Below are 23,757 nucleotides of genomic sequence, written 5' to 3' on the forward strand. Positions count from 1 at the left end.
TCATAAACCACCCTTTGTTTACGTCCAGTTAAGTAGGATTTGACCCAGTCGGTTGCAGAGGTGGTGAAATTTAAAAAAAAAACGATTTTAGCTTGGAAATGAGAATATCATGGTCGAGTGACTGGAAAGCTTTCGTGTAGTCCAATAAAACTAAAACTGTCGCCTGTCTGCAGTCCATAGCATGTCTGACGTCGTCTGTTATGTGAGTCATGGCGGTGCTAGTGTTGTGATTAGGTCTAAATCTCCTGAAACGGAGCCAGAACTTCATTTGTATGTCGGTACCGTTTTTAGCATTCCTTTGCAATCTCTCTCTATTTTTAGCTGATAGCTGCACTGAACTCAGGACTCGAAAAGAAATGTATGTACAAGAGCCAGATAATTATATGTTACTGCCCACAAAAGTTGATGAGATGCCTGCCACCCAACAAATGTCGAACATTTTGTTAATTTCCATAATTTTTGCCACTGCTTGACCACTATCGATCCTTTAAATTTGTGCTGTTTTGACTGAATTTGTTTTAAAAAGTGCATCCATAAAAACTGTAAAGTGCAATGACTGTATATTTTTTCACAGCAAGCTCGAGTTTCTGACTTGAACAGTGAATGACTGTCATGGCATCCCAAATAAGAATACAAATTCAGAGGGGGGGGTTTCTTTCCCTGGTTGGGGATGAAAATATAAAGGTGATGGAACAAGTAGATGGAGGGAATTCCCTGGCTTCCCTAAGCTTCAATTCGAACACTGGGTTTGTGAAATAAATGTTTGAAATCAGGGAAAGATTTTAAGCCCACCTTGTATTTTCTGTATCATAATTTAAACTTTAATTTTAACACTGCAGTGGCAGCAAGGAGAAAAGCTTTCGTCATTTGTAGCGTGAATAACTATTGTGATGCAAAGTGTATTCTCCTTTTTACTCATCATTGGTCAAAATTCTTCTGGTTTTGTAGCAAGAATGTCCTTTTTTAAATATTCTGGTTCACTTAACAAAACATTTTAAGTTATTTCACTCAACGCAGAACAAGAGCAAGGGAATTCTAAATTCTGAATTCCAAACAAAAATACATATCTTAGAATTCTATTTTTGTTATTTTATTTCCCAAATAATTCACAAACAATTTTTTGGTGGTCTTGACACACACCTCTACAAAAATTATCTGAAATCAGTGACATAATAGTACAATTTACAGATTCTCGTATGCACTGAATAAAGAATTGGATTGACTGTTCTGTGACAAAAATGCAAGATTAAACTTTGATTATTTGAAATTTTCGTTGAACTTCCAAATACAAGTCAGAGCGTCTAAATGCACCAATTCCTACGACAATGTGAATGTTTTTAATTCAAACCGCTGACATTTTATAAAACTAACGTATTCCACTGATCGCATCTGGCCTTGCATGGTTGAAAAGTACGCTCGTCACTACACGCCACGCCCTTTTCCCTTCCTTTCCCGTCCTCCCCTCATTCGGATTTCAATGCGTTGCTCAGAACAGAGGTGAGAGAGATCAAAATTTCCCTTGCTGAGAAAAAAATATCTCAATTTGCAATGATGCATGGGTTGTTCTCGACTCCGTCATACGCCAAGGAGTGGAAAGATTGCAACACTACATGACGAAGAGGGAACAGCGCATGTCCGTTGCTACTATGTCAAAATTCTTTGTGCGAAGCGAGTCCGAAAGCCCTTGATCCAAGCCATAAGAGCCTTTCTACTTCCTCTACCCGCCGTCGAACACAGCGCCATTTCTATGTGCAGCCAGATGCAGCTGTGTGCACTTCCCAATTGTGTTCATGCCGCCCATCCGACGCGAGTTACTCAGATAGAAAAGCTGACGTAAGGAAGTAAATGCAAGGTAATGTGGCTCGCGAACATTTTCTGTTTTGAAGAAATGGCTTTCAATGAATAAATATAATAAAAATCAATTACATTGAACATTTACTTGGGTGTGCACTTGCGAGTGCGTGAATAAGCAGCAGCCGCTACTTTGTATTCGAAAACTCTCCCTTCAACAATGGTCGCGTGGATCAGTATTATGCTTCACTGAAATACGAGTTCTAATAACAAATCAAGAATGGATATATTTCGAACAACGGCTGAACGAAGATAGTTCCTGGACTGTTGCAGGAAGGTAGACAGAGAGCCAAGGTCAACAGTGTTGCCAAACGTCAGTAGCACCTGCAAATATACGAGTGGATCACACGATTGTGACCTGCGTGACCACGGCAGTGATAAGAAAGATTATGAACAAGATCTGATATCATTTATCTGAGAAATGAAATGTGAAAACGTGAGATCTCTCAGTCGCTTTTAAACCCAGAAGTGATTACATAGCCTGTTTTAACAGAGATCCTTTCAGGGGCGGTTACTGATATTGTTGTAGTGTTGCACAACGATATTTTACTATGAAATTTCACGCTTTTGGGTAGCATATTTTTCATTGCTTTCCTATTAAATATATTGAACGTAAACAAATAATTTTACCCTTGATTGCTTTAAAAAAGCTAATTCCATTATAATCCGTTAAAAAGAAGGAAGGAACCTGCGAGATTTCACAGTATCAGAGTAGAAGTGCAGGTCCACGTTGCAGGGCCGAAGCAACGGCCTCACGGACTTATCTCTACAGCGAGAAGTATTGGTAGCCAGGTTCAACGCCGTTCTTCCTATCTTCGCGCCTAAGCCGACTACTCGTTGCAGAGACTAAGTGACAAACCAAGGTCACCCACCAGGCGCAGGCAGGGAAGAAGACTTCACGACGGACCGGCAGGAAACCCTGGGATCATGTTTTTTTTTTTACGCCGTTAGACAGCTACAGCGTGCGGGCAGTAGGAAAGGTCTTACTGTCCCGTGTCGTAGAGCAACAGACAAAATGTCCACGTTAGGCAAAGATAAATATTTATTTTCTTTTGGGGAGAATTTTAACCTAATTTACTAACCTTACCACCAATCACCAATCTAAATTCACTTTAAAATACCAGGTGGTTATAATTAAAGTGACGGTGTTCAGAGTGGTACAGCACGGGCTGTAATGAGAGTAGCAGACTGAAACTTCGTAGATATGCTAATGAAGCAATGCGCTCGCGAATTATGCAAAAAAAAAAAAAAGAATCCAATTCTCGCCACCAGGGTAAAAAATGGCGCTGTAAGCAGTCAAAACTTGGTATAGTTACAGGAAAAACACTATAAATTGCAGAAAAACAATACTCTTTGTAATAAAATATTGCTACAATTTCACTATTCGAATTACATGAACATTACTAAAGGAAAAAGCAACAAGCGTCACCAACAACAACCAGGGAGCTCACACAATGGTTAGGCAATGTCTCCGACTTTGACGTCAGCGTTACGGAAAATTCCACGTTTTGACTGCTTACAGCGAGATTTTTTACCCTGGTGGCGAGAATCGGGACTATTTTTTTTTTTTTTGCATAATTCGCGAGCGCATTGCTTCATTAGCATATCTACGAAGTTTCAGACTGCTACTCTTATTACAGCCCGTGCTGTACCACTCTGAACACCGTCACTTTAATTATAACCACCTGGTATAACTTATCGTATACAAGTGGATTGCTAGTTATCTTCCCTGATGTTGTGGTGTGGGCTCTGGGACTAATTGTATATTGTAATAATTGCGATATTTAGTGTACTGTTGTTAAGACGTGTTAAAACCGAAACCGATACCAATGCTTGAAAGTTCTAACAATTAAAAATTGTTCAAAATACTAATTAATATTATTGGGTGAGCCCAATTAGAAGCATTGATTTATCAGGTTTCCTTCAAAATATTCAACAGTTGAATCTGAACATTAAAGTACTTCTTACGTAACACAAAAAACATAATTCTGCATAATATTGTTGCCGAACAAAAGGAAACTTCAAATTTTGCATGATAATTATTAATTATACATCTCGAAAGTATCACGTGGCATTTTGCGGATCCTGCGAAAGGGCCGGTACCCGTGAACAAAATGCAACCGATACTTTCCGATACCGATACAACGACATCGGTTCAGCCTGAATGTAAATACATATAATAAAATTATGAATATATAAATTATATATATATTCGCTGCAACCACCATAATTCCGAACCACGAGCCGCCACTGGAACCTTTCATGCTTCTTATGTTATGAAAAGGTATTCCTGGCTGTACTAGGAGGGAGAGAGGTTGATTTGAGGTCAGACGGTTTGCTTCGTTACAGTGTCATAGACCATGCTTTGTCGGTAATTAGCATATCTCCAAACGTTCCCATCTCTCTGCTTTATGATTTTTCAACCAGGCCGCTTGATTTAGAAATTTTGTAACGATCAGAGCGAACGACACATAAAAAGTTCCTGGGAGAATTGCAGTGTGAAGAAAATCAATCCGTTTGCTTTATGTTCTCTGTTTCAAGTTGACAGTCACAGGCTCTTGTTTCTCTGGGTTTATTAGATCCTCTTTTTTAACGTTTGATGTTTATTTCTCTACACGTCACATTTTTATGGGGCAATTAAAAAAAGCTGAGATTTTCTGATAGCTGTGTTGGATGGGGGCTATTCTGTGACAAATGAAAGTTACCATGAATGTCTCCACTTCAGAGAGTAGCAACTGGGGAAAATGAAAATTATCTTCTTGCAGGAATATGCCGTAATGTAGAGCTGTATTGTAGAGTCATGGGAAAAGTAATTGGTAGACACTGAGCACTAATTTACTTTTACACTCTGTCTTGGGAAACTGTGAAGCAAGGCCGGACATACTAACTGAAGAGAAGTATAGAAGCGAGTGTGAGGAGCTAAGCAGTGTGAGTAGAGTATATGGTATATTTGAAACCATTCATTTTGTATTTATTCATTTTACCGCGATTTCAGTTAATTTTTCAAGGGGAAAATATTTGAAAAATCCAAATTTTACCATTTTTATAGCATAAAAAATAATTGTGTTTTTTATCATGGTTCAATTATTTAATTTTAACTTTGCTATGTTTGAAACCATTTATTTTGTATTTATTCATTTTGCCCCGATTTCAGCTAATTTTCCAAGGGGAAAATATCCAAAAATCTAAATTTCACTATTTTTATAGCATAAAAAATAATTATGTTTTATTTATTAAAGTTCAACTACTCATTTCTATAGGGCAAAATTTCCCCCCGAGCCTAAATCAGTATATTTTTAAGCATACATTTACAATTATTATATTTTTAAGAGAAATAGATGTGTTGATAGTGATTTGAGTTATTTTGCAGTGCAATGCAATGTTGTGCAGTGCAGTGTATATATATATATAATTATTTCTGAAATATGTATTCTGATTAATTTATGTCTGAAATGTGTAGATACTAATTTAAGTTATTAGTAGTGCAGTATATATAAATATTTCCCAAATATATATATTCTGATTAATTTATGTCTGAAATGTATATGTGTATTTTTTTAGAAGAAAAGCTATATATAAAAAATATGTACGCACCTCGGTGTGTAGAATACTAATAACATATAAATTTATAATTATTTTTTATTAAGTATAAATTATTCTAACATTTTTTGAAAAGAAATTGAATATATAAAAACCAACATTCTTAAAAAAAATTAAATATATAAAACCTAAGAAATTTTATTTTAAAAATTTTTAATATGTAAAACCTAACATTTTTCAAAAAAATATATAATTATATAAAATAATGAATAACAAAAAAATTAAATTATACCACAAACAAAAAATTTTGTATATTAAAAACTATACCACATCAGACATAAATCATGAAGCCTCAGATATTCCAAATTTTCTAAACTAAAACAAAAAATATAGATGAAATTCAAAATAAACTTAAAATATGTTCTCTCTAAATATATTTTAATCTATTCGCTAGGTATATAAATTCTCATAGTGAAAAAGAAAAATACATTCATCGTACTCGTGTGTTAATTTTACACAAAATGATATTCTTTGTTTGTATGATATTTATGATAGAATTTGTGAAGAGTTAAAACAACAACAGTTCCAAGGGAGAGGTTCGGGTTGGTCACTTTGTGATACAAACCATAAACTTGAATTAAAAATAGCAAAATATGAGCCTCTTGGTGGATCTAGTTATATTGAATTACCCGACCAGATCAAAAACAAGAATGCTGTTATAAATATTCAAAATAATGACAATAAATGTTTTTTTATGGTGTCTCATAGCCTATTTTCATCCAGCATCAGACCATAAACATCGTGTCTCTAATTATAATTATTCTAAATACATAGCAGAGTTTAAAAAACCTATGTCAGGAATAAAATATCCAGTAGATATCTCAGCTATCGATCAATTTGAAAAACAATATAAAGAACACTACAATCGACCAATAGCTGTGCATGTTCATAGTATTAATGAAAAATATGAAATTTGTGTACTGCGTCACCATCCACCAGCAGATGGTGCAGACATTATTAGATTATTATATGTTACAGAAGGAAACAAGAAAACACTTGTCTTATACAGGATCTACCACGATTGTTGAGAAAACAAAAAACATTACACACAGCTAGAATAGCAATATGTGATAGATGCTTGTCAAAATTTGATGGAAGAAGTGGGAAAACATGTGAAGAGAAATTAAAGGAACATATTAAAACTTTTTCTCTCTACCCTCCTGGGACTTACAATTTTTCATCCAAAAGTATAAAATTTAGTAATTATAAATCATTGGTACAATATCCATTTGTAATTTATGCAGATTTCGAAACAATACAAGAACCAATAGCAACATGTATCCCAGATTCGAATGCTTTCAAGTACAACGCATACAGCTAAGCATGAAGCCTGTAGCTTTGGATTAAAATTAGTAAATACTTATGGGAAAAATAATCTACCTCCATATATTTATCGAGCAAAAATGTAGCCCAAAAATTTATTCAAACACTTCGAGAGTGGGATCAAATTCTTGCTCCAATCTTACATAAAGAAATACCAATGAACAAACTTACACCAAAACAACAACAGGAACATGATAATAGTTAAGATATAAATATTGTAATAGATAGTTTATTTCTGATAGTGAAATAATGCCACAACCATTTTAATGGAGAATATATTCATACAATTTGTAATTCATGTAACTTAAAAATACAGAAACCTAACTGCATTCCAGTATTCATTCATAATTTACAAAATTTTGATGCACACTTATTTATTAAAGAATTAAGGTTTGATGCAGAAAATATCAATATTATACCACGCAGTAAAGATAAATATATTGCCATAGAGAAAACTATTAAATTAAAAAATGGAAATAAGTTGTTCTTAGATTCCTGGATTCATATCAATTTTTATGTAGCAGTTTAGCTACTCTGGTAAGTCAATTAACCAACAACGAATTTATTCACACAAAATATTATTTTGGTGAGGATAAAATAGAATTGCTGAAAAGAAAAGTGGTATACCCATATGATTACATGGATAATTTTGAAAAAATTAATGAGACACAGTTACCATCGAGAGATAAATTTTATAACAAACTTCAGCATGAAGAATGTAGTGAGGAAGATTATCAATATGAACAGAGAATCTGGAAACCCCTAGATTGCAAAACAATGGGGTATTATCATGACAAGTACTTGAATCTAGATGTTCTCCAGTTGGCTGATGTGTTCGAAATTTTTCGAGATCGTTGTTTTAAATTATATGGACTAGATCCTGTATTTCTGTACACAACACCTGGTTTATCCTGGCAGGCTATGCTTTTAAATACAAAAGTTGAAATTGGTCTCATCAACGATATCGACCAGTTCATGTTCGTTGAATCTGCTAAACGTTGTGGTATAGTCCAGTGTCCTTTAAGACATGCAAAGCAAACAATAAATATTTACCTAGCTACAATCCTCTACAACCATTTAAATACATATTTTACATCGATATGATTAATTTATATGGTGATGCGATGACTCAATCATTGCCAATTGCTAATTACGAATGGATGAGCAAAAAAGAACTGAAGACAGAGATTTCTTAAACTGGCCTGAAGGTCATCCAAAAGGACCAGTTTCTCAGAAGGTCCCGGGTACAGGGGAAACAAAATTGATATTATTATTTGAAAATAATAAAAAAATGTGCTTCATTATCGACTGTTACAATTTTATTTGGAACATGGTATGAAATTAATAAAAATCCATAAGGGGTTAAAATTTGACCAAGAAAAATGGTTAGCTCAATATATTGAGAAAAATACAGACAATCGAATACAAACCAATTCTAAAGTTGAAAAAAATCTTTATAAATTAATGAGTAACTCCATATATGGAAAATGACTAGAGAACAAAAGAAAGGTGTAATTTGGTGTCCGATGAAAATAAAACTACAGAAACCCATTGCCGATCCCACATACAAAGGTTTTTCAAAAATTACTGATGATCTGACTCTAATTGAAAGATTCAATAACATTGTAATGTGTGATGCACCGATAGTTGTGGCTGCTACCGTCCTAGAATTAGCTAAATTGAAGATGTATAAATTTCATTATGAGGTTATGAAACCCAGATACAAAGATAAAATTGAAATACCATACATGGATACTGATAGTTTTATATATGAAATAGAAACAGCTGATTTATACAGTGATTTGCTTTCTATGAAAGAATATTTTGATTTTAGTAATTATCCAGAAAATAATCCATTATACAGTCTTGAAAACCAGATGATTCCTTGGAAAATGAACGATGAGGCAGCAGGGTCTATAATAACAGAATTTCTTGGTCTAAGACCAAAAATATATTGTCTAAATATTAAAGGCAAAGAAGAAATTAAAAAAGCTAAGGGTGTAAGTCAAGCATGTACAAGAAAACTTACAATGAAAGATTTTAAAGATTGTTTATTTGAAAATGAAACAAAATGGATGTCTGCATATCATCTGACTAGCAAATTAGCTAGTGTGAATACTACATTTAAAAATAAAATAGCACTTGACGGCAATGATAATAAATTGCAAATATTAGATTGCAATGTCCATACTAGAGAATATGGACATTATAACACAAGTAAACAGTGTGATAAATGTATTCTTAAAAAATTGATATAAATATTAATATTATATATTTTTTAATATTTTTCTTATATATTGTAATATCTATTTGCAGAGTTAGGTGGTGTCGAGTAGCCCTAAGGCTAAATTCTGCTCTAAAGTAAAAATAAATAAAAATATATTCCACTATATTGTACTATATATATTAGTATTAAATAGTATAAAAATTAAAATTGTTCTATCACTCATTCTTTACATCAATCTTTAAATCATATATATATATATATATATATATATATATATATATATATATATATATATATATATGATTTCTCTACAATTAAAATTGCATTGCATATGGTATTTTCAGGTAAAGTTTCATGAAACTCACACATGAACTAATAACTATCAATTTTCTTTTTGATGCATTTATTAAAAACATTGGTCTGTGAATTATAAACTCGTCTGGATTATAAAATATATCAATATTTCCTTCAGTTACTCTCTTAAATGCACTAAATGCTTCATATAACTTCAAATAATCTTGATCTGCAATGTTTAAATTGTAATTTTCAAGTGGGAATACCTCATTTTGACCATTCTTCAGATATACATTTTTAATTTTACAATTATCAAACTGGCTGCTATCTTTTTCCTGATTGTCATCTCTCCCTGTCTGAAACAATACGGCTACAAACTCTGGCATATCGTATTGTAGAGATTGAAACTGATTAGTAATATCAAATTCAAAGAATTTACCCTCCACTGGCCTCTGTGCGCATTCATATGTATAAAATTGTATCGGAATTTGAGAATTTCTCAAAATGTTGGATTTGTATTTGAGAGCATAATTCGAGTCATATTCAACTATAGGCATGCGTAACTCAATAGACTGAATCACACAATTTGCAGCTTCGGGTAAACTAGCATCATTGACTGTTCCATCTGGATTCAAAGTTTTGTATCTCATTATTGAATTATGATCATTGTGTGATCTACGAAATATGATACTTAAACCACCTTTCCACATAATTTCTTTATAATCATAGAAAAACCAAATTGCAATCTCATTTGGAACAGTACTGTGTGACTTCTTGCTTGAATTTTTGTCCCAGCTTCGAACCCACCAACTTTATAATTTACACTCTCTGATTTGGATAATTTTAATGTCCGCACTGTAGTGAATGTAATTCCAGGATGAACAATTTTATCAATGACTGTACCATGCTTTCTGACTTCAATTTGTGAGAATAAAAATGGAACAAAATTATCTATAAGTTTTACATTAGCAGTAGCTGGATATTCTTCACCATTACTTTCCTTGACGATGTCAAATTTTATATACAGATCCGATCTATGTGAATGAATAAAACCGTCCCCTATTGTAATGTCAAATTGAATATCCTTATTTGGTTCATTGAGGTTAGCAAATGTCCTCCTGTTTGGAGGGAATGACTGAAACTCATTACTCTCGATATTTTCCAATAGTATTTATTTATTAATTTTAAATATTAATTTCTATTATTGCAGTGGTATTATCACCGGCAAAATCGATGATCTCATTTTTCTCATTTGTAATTGTTATCTCTATGTAATCAACTTTATCAAGAGAAACAGGGAAATAGACTGGTGGGATTGGGAAATAGATGATAGGTTCCATAAATTCTGAATTTGGCTTAAATATAGCAATGATACCTGTCGCCTTGTGGCTACCAACTGGATATTCTTCAGCTTTGATAATCATTCCTTTGGCAATGTTGCAGTGAATATTCAATGTTTCTATAGCTAAGAATTTTTGTATAAATGTACCTATGTGCCTAATACCTGCTTCTAATTTGCTATTGTTAGGGAAACCTAGAAGTTCGCCCATGGTAGATAGGACTACTGTTTCTTTAGTAGATACCATCTCCACTCCGTGTGTTACAGAGTTTTGAGATAGCAATACAGTGTTAGGAAGTTCAGATTGTAAAGTAGATAAATTATATTGTCCAGGAGGAATAATAATTTTTTCATTACCTACAAATATAGAATTGTTGTAGGTAGTTACATTTGGAATCAGATACATGCTGTAGAAGGCTCTCTGGGCTATGGATTTTGCATAGATAATATCATCGTGGAGATGTAGTTTCAAGACCGTAGTCTCGCTGGAGTGATGAAAAATTCCCATATTTAATATTCCACACAGCTTTTTGAAAATCTTGTAATTTGATGTTGTGCATTTTATTTAATATTCTAAGCATCTTAATGCAAACATGACCACATATAATTTGATCGAAATCTTGAATACGTTCGTCGTTGTAATAAATCTTAACATGTTTTAAATAATGAATTAATTCTGTAGGCGGTACCCCTCCGAAAGAATCGAAAATAAAAGCATTGTTATTTTGTATATAATAGCATATCCAGTGGGTACCAATATTTTCGGACTTATCCAAATTCACCACACCACATTCACGTGAGAAAGGGGGGCTATCTTTAGAGATAGAATCAGACATGAAAACCCCCCTGAAATGTCGAATTTTAAATATTTTAACTAAAGATTCATAGTCTTGGTTCGTGAGTGCCTCTTCTTTTTTTTAAATTTTCTGAGTGCTCTGGACTTCACACCACTGCCTAATTTTCTTTCCATAGCAAGATTATGACGCTTCTGCTCTTCTAGTTCTGCCTTATTCTATTTTGAATCAATTACAGTTTTGGCAATAGCAGCACTGCCACCAGCTAAACTTCCCACTGACCCTAAAGCTGCTAGGATGGCTGGAATGCTGAATATGAATCTACCACTATGTGTTTTTTTCCTTGTATTTTGCAATCGTTTTAATTGTGGTGTACTAATAATTCCATTCCATTTCCTTAGGCTATACATTGTTTCTTCTTTTTCTGTTGTTTTTTTAGTTAAAATTGGATTATTTTTTATAATTTTTAAGATCATGATATGGAATTTGATACACAATTCCTTTAGGTTTCATGTTGCTTTTTGTTATTATTATTATTATTTTTTCAGGGTATTTATATTTATATATATATATTACAGACCCCATCCTAATTTGCGTTTAGTGTTCATTGTAATGGTTGTACCCAATGCTGTTATTCGTGCACCTAATGATGCATCTCTGCTGGTTAATCTTCCAAATGCAGTCTCTTCTAATTTTTGATCAGCCATATGACGATTATCGAGTTCTGCGTGTGTTGTATGCAATGTCATGTTCTTTGCAAGCTGCATCGAGAGGATTTATCCCCTTCCCCTGTCCCCTCTTTTTAATCGTTTCTCAAGTTTTGTCCCAGGACCACAGTATTGGTAACCAGGTACGTGTAACTCGAATGGCAGCTTATTAATAATATCATTTACCAAACCTCGACCCTCTGATACATTTCAGAATTTAGGGGGTAGAGTATTGATAATTTTAATTAAGCATCCTATACCTTTGGGATCATTTACAATAAAATGAGCTAATTTATTTTCTAATGACGTCTACAATTCCCATTGTCTCGTTGTAAAAGTTGTTGTTTCCCGCATTTTCCTCCCCTGCTATAACCTGCAATCTATCTATGAGTTTTCTCACATCATCTACCTACACAAATTCTTTAGGTAAAGTATTGTATTTTTTGATACCACCTCAAGTTTTGAGTTGGTTTCAGATAGGTTTAATAAGATTCTTGTATTTGTCCCCACTGCTCGATTTAACACGATTTTCACTGGCATCGTTATTTTGATATAAGGCATAAGATAGTATCAAAATATCTGAGTAAATCTGATAATCTTCTTCTGTAAAATTCTTTGGTTGCTTCTTGGTGATGAGCTCCCATAATCCAGGAGTTCCAGGATACTTGAACCAGCTATTTTTCCCACCCAAATTAATTTTTATGTTGTTCCCTTCGAATGTTACTCTAGATTTCCCTATTTTCTAAACCACAACCTCTTTTGTCTCCATGGTCGGATATAATACAAACACTTCATCTTTTTTCAAATTTGCCTGTACTCAGGTAATCTCCTGCCAGGGGACCCAACTCGATTTTCTCTGGTTCACTTATAGCTTTAGTAGGTGGTTCCTTGAGTGTTAAAGGTGTGTGAATGCTGGATAATGGAGTAGGTGGAAAATCTGCATAGTTTTTAGCAGTAAGAGCTACCAATTCATTTACGAGATTTTTATTTTGTTCTGTCACACCCTTAATCTCTTTACCGAGACCACGGATTGCATAGATAATTGGTTGGTCTTGACGTTAGTGTTGTTCATAGAATCCTCGATTCTCTGATTTTTAACCTTTGAAACGTTTGGTCAGGTAATCATAATTTCAAATTATCTTCAATTTTATGTTTCGACATTTTTTGATTAGAGGTTATTTTATATCGTTTCAACGTTAAAAAATTCGTTGATTTTGTTTCTAAATTTTCCATTGTTAGTTTTTCTAGTCATGTCGATGCTAACAAATCCAAAATCATCACTGTTCCAAGAAGATGAACAGAATTTTGAAAATTGGTTATAATTTAAGTCACCCCTTCGTAATCATCACATACATGTTTAAGATTAGTATGATCTTGACGAAACAAACAAATTAGGGTTGTATTATCTCGTAATAATTGTTTAGGAATTTTGGAATAAGTTTGAGCTAAATAAAAGTGTCTATTTCTTTGTGACGACCCTGTGTAAAGAAATTTCGGATTTCGTTCGGAGTTTCCATAATCACGCGATCAAAAACTACAACAGAAATTTTCAAACAATCATTGAGAGGTTTTATTGTTGATGCAAATGTAGCCCAGACCCTAGTACAGCTTCATGAGTTGTTGATATTTCGGTTGTTCTAAACTTTTAGAGAATACATACATGTGTCTATTTTCCCAATCTAGCCAATTAGTGGCGAGCAGGAAATTATCTACCAGGAGAGTAGTTTTTCCACAACCAGAGGGACCTACAGTGAAGCACCTTATATTATCAGGTAACAACTCCCCATTTTTTTTATAGTTTCCACTAAATCTGGTAAACGCTGTACCACATTCCATGTTGGTGTCAAAGAATCGCCTGCTTTGCTTCTATCCAACTTCTTTCTGGCAGTCCTAGCCATTTAACATACAATTTGTTATTTTTCTTACGTAATATTTTCTGAATTAAATATGTATCTGGATATTTTGTTTTACTGAGTTCTTCTTAATAGAATCTCCCCTTCAATATTTTATTATAATTATCTTTTATGATATATGTATTTCTATTCCCTGGAAAAAAATGAACTACAGTGAATAACTCTGTACTCCAATTTTTGGTGACTCCCTTTTCAAATAAATGTTTGAATTGACTGACTCTCACCTGTTCTCCTATTTTGCATTTTGGTTTCTTGGTAGTGCATTTATATTTTTGACAATAAAGAGTAGAAATTAACTTAGACTCATCAGACTTGGTTACCTCCGCAGGTTTCATGTGAATAGTTCCGTGTAGTGAATTATTATAATTATGAATTAGTTAGCTCGGGTAAAATTTGCACGTATGCGATTTTTTAATGTTCTGTTGAATCGTTCCACTATACTGGCTTTCAAATCACTGTATGCAGAATAATGTTTAATATTATGTTGATTCATTAACTTGGTAAATGTGGAATTGTACAATTCTTTTCCTCTCTCTGCTTGTAAATATTTTGGTATCCTACCCTCACTAAATATCGACTTTAAAGCCTCAGTAACACAAGTACCTGTCTTGGATTTTAGAGGAATAGCCCACGCATATTTACAGAATGTATCAATAACTGTGAACATATATATGTAACCATGATATATCTTATGTAATTTTTTAAAGATCCTGTGCTCATTTCTATCAGATCAGCTTGAAACAAATCATCTATTTCTTTTGTTACCACACTCAATCGTTTGTAGTTGCCACGAGCTGGTCTGTGTAATTCACTAACTATATATTGCATTGACAGCGGGTTCTATAAGAAAATATGACATAAAATGGATTATTTTCAGTGTATAATTGTTTCACTTCAAAAAATAATTGGTCACCAGCTTCCACATGAAAACCAGATAATTGTTCATCCTCATGTATTTTATATTTCTTTGCAGATTCATCCCTATATGCAATAGATATCTGAAGTGCTCTGTACACACCAACTTTTCTTTGTATGGTGAAATTTGGCACTTCTATATGTTTTCCCTTCTTTACATAGCCAAATTCTAAAATGTAATATTACCATCAAGAAAAAATTCATGAGACTGAGTGTAGGAATACAATTTGTAAACATTACCTGCATTAACATAAGTCCAGTGCCCTCGTACATTTACTACACTCTCAAGTCTAACTATCTCAACAGTGAAAAATTGACGTAATTCAAGATCATCTAATCTGCTTAATACTGATTCTTGATATTTGTTTATGGTGCGTACCACTTCATCGTAGCTGGGTTTGATTTTCACATCGACATTCAATTGTTTAAATTGTTCTTTGAAATCATGAAGTTGAGAGGTAAAACTTGATTAAGCAGATTCTTGACTTGTTTCGAGGGTACTAATTTGTAGCTTAATGTTAGAAATAATCTCCTGTAAACTTTCTACAAGTTTCAATTTAGTACTTTGGCTTGCAAGATCGTGTACCTGACTTCTGATGTCTTCAAACAATGCATGAAGTTCTTTGACTATCCGGTTGGTAGGCAAAGTAGTGATGGTGTCTTGAATTACAGCAATTTCCGCTTGAATGTTCTTGATGTCCTCTGACTTGAGTATTCGATTTACTGCTCTTTTTACAGATCTTAACTCGTCGGAAGTGGGTAAATTAGCTACAGTATTTTGAAGTGTGGTCAAGGCTTGTTTGACAGCATCCAACTCCGTAGCATCTGCAACATTGCTCAAAGCATCTTTAAGTTGTTGTATGTCATCTTGTGTAGGCGTAGATTGCTGTAATATTTGTAATTTGTTCTGTATGTCATCAATCAGATGATGAAAATGGTATAATTCAGATTCTGTATTAAGGTTTTCTAATTTGGTAATCTGTTCTTGAATTATGTTTAAACATTCGTTTATGCTTGGCAACTTAAATTCCAGAGTTTTCTGTACATTTGTCAATGCATTTCTCATGGTTGTCAAAGTGTCTTCAATATGAGCTATGGTACCCTGCGTCTTCCCGAAATCTTCATAAGTCTCAAACTGTAATTTGATACTGGCAACACTGCGTGCGATGGCATTCAAGTCGGAAGATGAAGATAAATTATTGATAAAATCTTCCAACGTTTGCAGTTTGGCTTGAACTTCTGTTATGGCCTTGTGTAACTCATCAGTTTGCAATTTAATTTTAATATTTTCTAGTATAGGAATTTCGAAAGATAGAAATTGCTCTCGTAATTCGAGAATACTAGGATTAAGCTGTTCGTACTGCTCTTGGGATTTGATATTTTGAATAATAGAAAGTAGTTCGGTACGAATAGTATTTGCTTGATTGTTTAATTCTTTTTTCAATTGTTCTGAAGTGCTTTGTTGAATTTGTCGGAATTTATTAAGATGACTTTTTTAATTTGGCTATGGTATATTCCAAGTTTTGAACATTGTCAATTGAGGCTAATTTGGTATATTTTTGGAGTAGGGATTTCAGTTCGCCATCAATTTTCACTATGGGGTTAATTAATTAAGTTTGGAGATTTGTAATCTCAGCTTGTATATTTAAATTTAGTGAATTTTGTAAAATTAAGAAATCTGATTTAAGTTTCTTAAGACGCTCGTCTAATCTAGCAATGTCGCCGGAATTATCTGGTATTTCTTGTCGCCTTCTATTTCCAAATATATCCAATGGTTGTTTTTTTGTTTTGGTATTTTTATATATTCATGAGAGGATAGATTATTCTTATTTCGATGAAGAAAGGAATTAACTTATCATACTCCCCAATTATTTCAGCATACAGAAAATCACCTGCTTCTACATCGTATGTTGCGTTGGGAATCATATAATGGTGTTTAATTCTATACAAATTTCGACCTATGTGTACAATTGGCCCCTCCCCCTTTTCAAGCAATACAGAGGGAGAAACAGATATTTGAATTTTCCCTGTGACGGGAATTTTATAAGACGATAAATTATTGTTGAATACATGTAATTGTTTACCCGTATCCTCATCCACTTGATACCAGATACTATTAAGATGGATGATAACCAGGCCTCTTAGTTTATGATGAATATCCCTAATAATATCCATGTTTACTGGAATTCTCTCTATTTATTGAATATGTTTCTTGAAACCAAACACATTCATGGGCATTTGATCTTTTTGTCTTTTTTATCGAGTTTGGTTTGAATTTAATATTTTAAAGCGAAAAAATTTTGATGCACTTTTGACTTATGAATTTCACTTTTTAGTGCTGTTTTGTGTGTATGATTCAAATTTACCAGCTTTAACTTGTAAGATTTTCTTAATCTTTCAATTTTTAAAACCTCTTCAAGGTAGCTTTGATATATACTGACACTTAAATTTGTTATTTTTTTTAAAGAGAAACAATTTTTGATACACTAATACTATGCTTTAATTCTTTTTTAATCTATTTTTCAAAGTTTATTATTCAAAACATATACATATATATATATATATATATATATATATATTTATAAAATTAACTTCATCACTACACATAATTTTGAATGCTTTACATTTGAGGTAGATATATGTATATTTTTATATAAAGCTTTTCTTCTAAAAAAATACACATGTACATTTCAGACATATATTAATCAGAATATATATATATTTGGGAAAATATTTATATATATTTATATATACTGCACTACTAATAACTTAAATTAGTATCTACACATTTCAGACATAAATTAATTAGAATACACATTTGAGAAATAATTATATATATACACTGCACTGCACAGCACTGTACTGCAAAATAACTCATTTCACATTCAACACATCTATTTCTCTTAAAAATATAATAATTGTAAATGTATGCTTAAAAATATACTGATTTAGGGTCGGGGGGAATTTTGCACTATAAAAATGAGTAGTTGAACTTTAATATAAAAAAAACATAATTATTTTTTATGGTATAAAAAATGTTAAAATTTAGATTTTTTGAATATTTTTCTCTTGAAAAATTAGCTGAAATCGGGGCATAATGAATAAATACAAAATAAATGGTTTCAAACATAGCAAAGTTAAAATTAAATAATTGAACTTTGATAAAAAAACATAATTAATTTTTATGCTTTAAAAATGGTAAAATTTGGATTTTTCAAATATTTTCCCCTTGAAAAATTAGCTCATATACTCTACTAGTGTGCACTGTTGCAAATAGCTGGTAGCTGCAGTAGAGTTTCCCCTCCATGCACTTACTTCCTCTCTCACGCGTTAATAGGTCGAGTGCTCTTTAGTCACTACTTGCACAGACATTCCCGGGACAGATTTTCGTAACCTATATGAGCTCTCTCCCCCCTCCCATTATCTAGAAAAATGCTATATGTTTTTAATATTTAGGAATATTGGTGGAAAATGATATGATATTCTGTATTTTGACATAATATACGAGTTATTAACAATAAAGATTGTGGTAAGTGTGACAGGCAGACATGACATCTGTTAAATTAACAAAAAGTGTTCGATGGATTGATTTATTGAATTTTTGTTTTAAGTCCATTTTATGCTCAGAAAGGCTAATCGGGACTGAACCTACAGTTTCAAATGCGATACGAACCACTATGTGCCTCCACCGGGTATCGAACATGGGATCCCTTGATTACAAGGCGACCACGAAAGGCCTAGAAGAAAGTGTTCGAGTAGTCCACTTCAGCTAAGGTCGTCCATGCTCCACGCGACAGAGACCTGCGTAAAAACCTATTCGCTGAGATGCATTCAGATTTTCTCACCGGTAAGTTGCAGAGGAGGTCCAGGGGGAAACTCGTCCCCCCCGAGATATCTGGAAAACGTTCATGTCATTCGATTGGTGCTATGGTAATTGTAGCGATATTTTATTACAAGTAATATTTTTTCTATGATTTGAAGGCTGCATTTACAGCAATTGGCTGCCATATCCAACCAAATGACGAGAGCGTTTTCGCCAGAGAGATTAGACACCATGTTTACTGCCGTAACTACACTCTATTCCCAGAATCTGTGGAACAAGGCCGCATATAGCGACAGAGAATGAGGGGATTGAGTGGGCAGAGCGAAGCGGTACATGCTGCTGTGAAGGCTTGTTTTCGTTCGCTTGCTTAAGAAATAACCGGATAAAAGTTTTGGAGTATGCGGAAATGAAAAAAACTTTAGTCGGGGTGGGACTGAAAAGAGAATTTTTATAATCCCGCCGTCCGAGTTTGAACAAATTCGCCATTCCCTGACTATGTGGGGAAATTTTTCGGAATTTCCTGACGTGCTGAAAATTTCGATAAATACACACTATTTACCCCTTCAAGCGATTTATATATATATATATACAAACTGTCGATCTGATGAAATTTCAGATACTTAAATGATGAAAATACAAAGAAATAACCACTTTTAAATACGGTGCTTTGTAATTTCTCGATTGTTCAAGATACCGGAAAGTCTGGAAATCATTTCCCGAAGTCGGGATCTGTCTTGTCAATTAAAGCGTCCTCACTTTGAATTACTTTCTTTATACACTCATTGACAAAAAAGTGACGCACCTAGAAGGAGTGGTGCAAATGAAATGAAACAGCACCTGTTGACAGGTTATGTGACTGTATTGCAATTAATTACGAAATCAGATCAAACTGACAACAGAATGTGCGGTACGGGCCTACTGCTGATCCCATATCAGTAGGATTTGTCACCCCCTTGGGCCTTGATACATGCTCCGATTCGGTATGGAATGGAGTCTCAGAGCCGTTGTATCCCCTCCTGAGGCAAGCCGGCCCACAGCTGTTGTAACTGGCCCTCACTATCCTGTAGATCGAGAGTGGGTTGGTTGATTAATTGATTGAGTTGGTGTTTTAAGTCCACTTTATGCACAGTAAGGCTAATCGGGACTGGACCTATAGTTTAAAGTGGGATCCGAACCACTATGTGCCTCCACCGGGTATCGAACCGGGGACCCCTTGATTACAAGGCGACGACGCTACCACTGCGCCATCGGGGAGGCCCTGGGAGTGGGTTGGAATTGACGTCCGAGCCGATGCCTCACATGTTCTAGTGGGAACAGATCAGGGGGTCTTGCTGGCCACGGGTGTACCTCAACATGATTCAGGCAGTCCATTGATACATGTGCTGTCTGTGGACGGGCATTGTCTTGTTGAAAGACCGTACCAGGATGCTGTCCCATGGGGGGGGGGGGGTAACACATGAGGACGTAGAATGTCCGTGACATACCGCTATGCCATCAGAGTACTCCAAAACACTTCCAAAGGTGATCTGATGTCATACCCTATGGTTAGCCACACCATGATGCCAGGAGCAATGCCAGTGTGTGTCTCCACAATATAGGCAGGATGTATTTATTCTCTCTGCTCGGCTCCGCTATACTCATCCAGAATTGAGCAACCGCAGAATGTTAATGAAGAACCGAGATTTGTCTCTGAACATGATGCGACACCTCTCGTCAGCAGTCCATGGCTTCCGTTTACGGCAACTCTCCAAACGCAGCCGTTTGTGTTCTGGCGTTAACGGCAGCCTCAGCATGGGACGGTGAACTCGTAGTCTGAGTAACTCGCTCGAAGTCCCGTGCTTCAGTGAGCCCTGTGCCAGTTTTGGAACACATTTGAATAGAGAGAGAGAGAGGGAGAGAGAGAGAGCTTTCACAACACTTTTACGACACTTTTTTAAAGTTTACACTTTATATGTGTAGTTAGAGTGATCAAAAGTACAGTGTCCCAAAACTGTGCTTACACTCTTTGAACGTTAATAATGGGAACACAGCAAGTATGAACTTTTTGGCGTGTCACATACCTTAAAGTTTTTCAGCAATACTTTGTCTGCAATGCTCTAGAACAGATCGACAAATCAACAAACAGCATATATGGTTTCCACAGGAAGGGAAGCACAGGTAGTGTGAATCGCATGTTTCATTTTATCCAGTGACCATGGATTTGTGGGGAACACATGTTTTTTTCGGTTTCCCAGATGTAGAAATCTAACGGAGTTAAATTTGGAGAACTGGGTGGTTGTTTGACAAAAGACAAATAAATTGCTCAACTCTGATACTTTTGGTACACAAATACCTACCGCCTGGCAGGGGCGCCAAAACCGGAGGGGGCAAGGGAGCCCGGGCCACCAGTTCTCGTTTGGACCCCCATATAATGGGCCCAATGTATAAATTTCAACACGATTTCATTTTGTAACAAAACATTATTTGTGTGATGGAAATTTCATACTCCCTCTGTCCCATAATTATTGTCCGGTACACCTTTGTTTGTTGTCCCATAATAATTGTCCGATATACAAACTGTGACATTGGTGTATACAGAAGAAGAAAATGAAACACGGGAATGAGTCATGCAACTTTATTGCTCAAGGATCAGTACAAATTGGCCCATCAAGTATCCAAAAGAACCTAAATAAAAAGTAATCAATCCAGGATCAATACAAAGTGACCAAGAAGTTCGACAAAATAAAACATAAAGACGAAAGAGATTGTTGGTCCAGGAAGGTTGTCATCCCATCAACGAGCTAGAGCTAGTGCTGCAGTCCTGCTGTAGCCTCGTCGTAAATGTTTCGAGGACACTCCAAGTGAGATGGCAGGACGTTTCTGCGGTTCAAGTGTGCTTTTTGCATATGGGGAATCCTGTAGTTGTTCCCACCTTTGGAGGCGCATAATTTCAATGAGACTGCAAAGTGAAAAAGATGTTGTTGAGCTTGTCGCGTTTCAGATCAGAGAAAGATGTTTCAACGGCGGCGATCAACTCATCAATAGTTTGTGGAGCTGCCTGATGCTGGAGAGACTGAATTGCCCGGAAGTACCCCAGATCTAAAACATTCATGTCCGGACTGTTTGGCGATTGGCATACGAGATCCAAAGTGATTCCACTGGCCGCTGCAGCATCCATCCATACGCGGTCATTGGGAACGATATGCGGACGCGCATTGTCCTGCTGAACGGACACCTGGATTCTCCCTGCGCGCAGTCCACGAGGCCACAGTGCATCTATGGCTGGGATTAACTTGTTGATGAGCATGTCCAGGTAAACATCTTTGGTAACAGTTAATGGTTTGGTGACCATTGTACCAGCAGGACGGTTCCTACTGTTCCTCTTGGCAGGTTCCTTGCTGACGAACGGCCAAATGCCTAACTTACCATTAAAACACTGCTTGCGACCAGGATCCCAACGAGGCCGGGCGACTGCAGCCAGAAACATGATGTTGGGAATAAAAGATTTGATTTTACATGTTCACTGTGGGTCTGGTTCGTTGGGCAGCAAGTACAATTTCTGACCGTACTTCATCAGGTAGAACGATTTTTTATCCACATGAACTGTCTCCATCATCATGTTGAACTTCGGATTTCCGCTTTCAGGACAAGCGACTGTGGTAGGATCCAGCATTGACAAGGCAAATTTTAGACATTCCGTTTTGTTGCTATCAGTCAATATGGCTTCAGCGCATTCGTATGCACTCTGATCTCTTCTGGCTTCACACGCCTGTGTAGGGTACTCTTAGCAACATTTTATCGCCACTACCATTGAACGAATATTCTGCCGCTTTCTCAGCGGTAGGTGCTGTAGTCGTTGTAGGGCGAGATCCTTCCTCTTTGGTCCGACTTTGCCTTTCATCCGACATGCAACCGCAGCACAAATGGCCCCATTTTTCAACGATTGCCGCCCCTGTTGCCAAATGTGACGTACTGTTCTTGTACTTACATGAAATTTCTCAGCCGCACTTGTCATGGCACCTTTCTTCACTATGCCAGCCGTATTGTTTTCAAAGAGAAAGTCGTACACTCCCTGTCGTTTACTGTCCGTGAGGTTCTTGCTACCCCTGTCGCTTCCTATAATGGGTTGTGTGTTCATAACTGTTCTTCTCACACGTTCTCACTGAAGGAGTGCTCTACTAACGATTTGCAGCGTGCCTTGCTAGACCGGTTGCCCTACAGTACCACACCGGTGTGTTGCAACACAACGCCTCCTTCTGGTAATCGTCTGGGCGGTATTTCCTGCTCGTCGCGATAAGGTCACGTTGTTCCTCTTCACAATCTTGAAGACTGATCTACTGTGCCTCTCCTTATTCGTGTGCTTTCCATCTGCCTCTTCGTCTGTAATTCCTGTACTACCATTTTGGCATACCGGACTATAATTATGGGACAGAGGGAGTAATTTTTTTAGAGGCTCTGTGGAAATTTACGCAGGATTCTACTTTGAAAAGAGCATTTTACTCTATCTCAGTATTTATTTTTTCCAAATGCACAGTCAGTAATGAAAGCGCAAGATATATTATGATGATGTGCGAGGATAGAGGAAGAAGCGTGGGAATACTGTAGTCCTCGTGTTCTTGAGTAAGTCAGTCCATCGATAATTAGGTAGGCGCCTTTGTTTTCCAAACTCAAGCTACTTTTAACTTCAATTGTTAGCGTCTGTTCTTGGTGTATCGGTTATCACAAGAGGGCAGGGGTTTCTCCCCCCAACCTTGGACGGAAACAAATTGTAGGGGGGAAACATTGAAGTAAAAGAAAGCAAGGGTAGTTGAATCTAAGAGCAGCAGGACAAAAGGATACTCAAGATGGAATTAGTTTTCATGTACAGTGTGTCCATAGCCCCGGAGTTTTAAACAATCATAGTGCGCAAACGGTATTAGGTGACTCGGGTTAGTTAGTTACTTTGAAATCAGTAAGTATTCATGCCGTTTGGAGTTTATTCCAACAAAGGTT

Source organism: Lepisma saccharinum, chromosome 15, assembly GCF_977018435.1.
Source record: "Lepisma saccharinum chromosome 15, izLepSacc3.1, whole genome shotgun sequence".
In the NCBI taxonomy this organism is placed as follows: Eukaryota; Metazoa; Arthropoda; class Insecta; order Zygentoma; family Lepismatidae; genus Lepisma; species Lepisma saccharinum.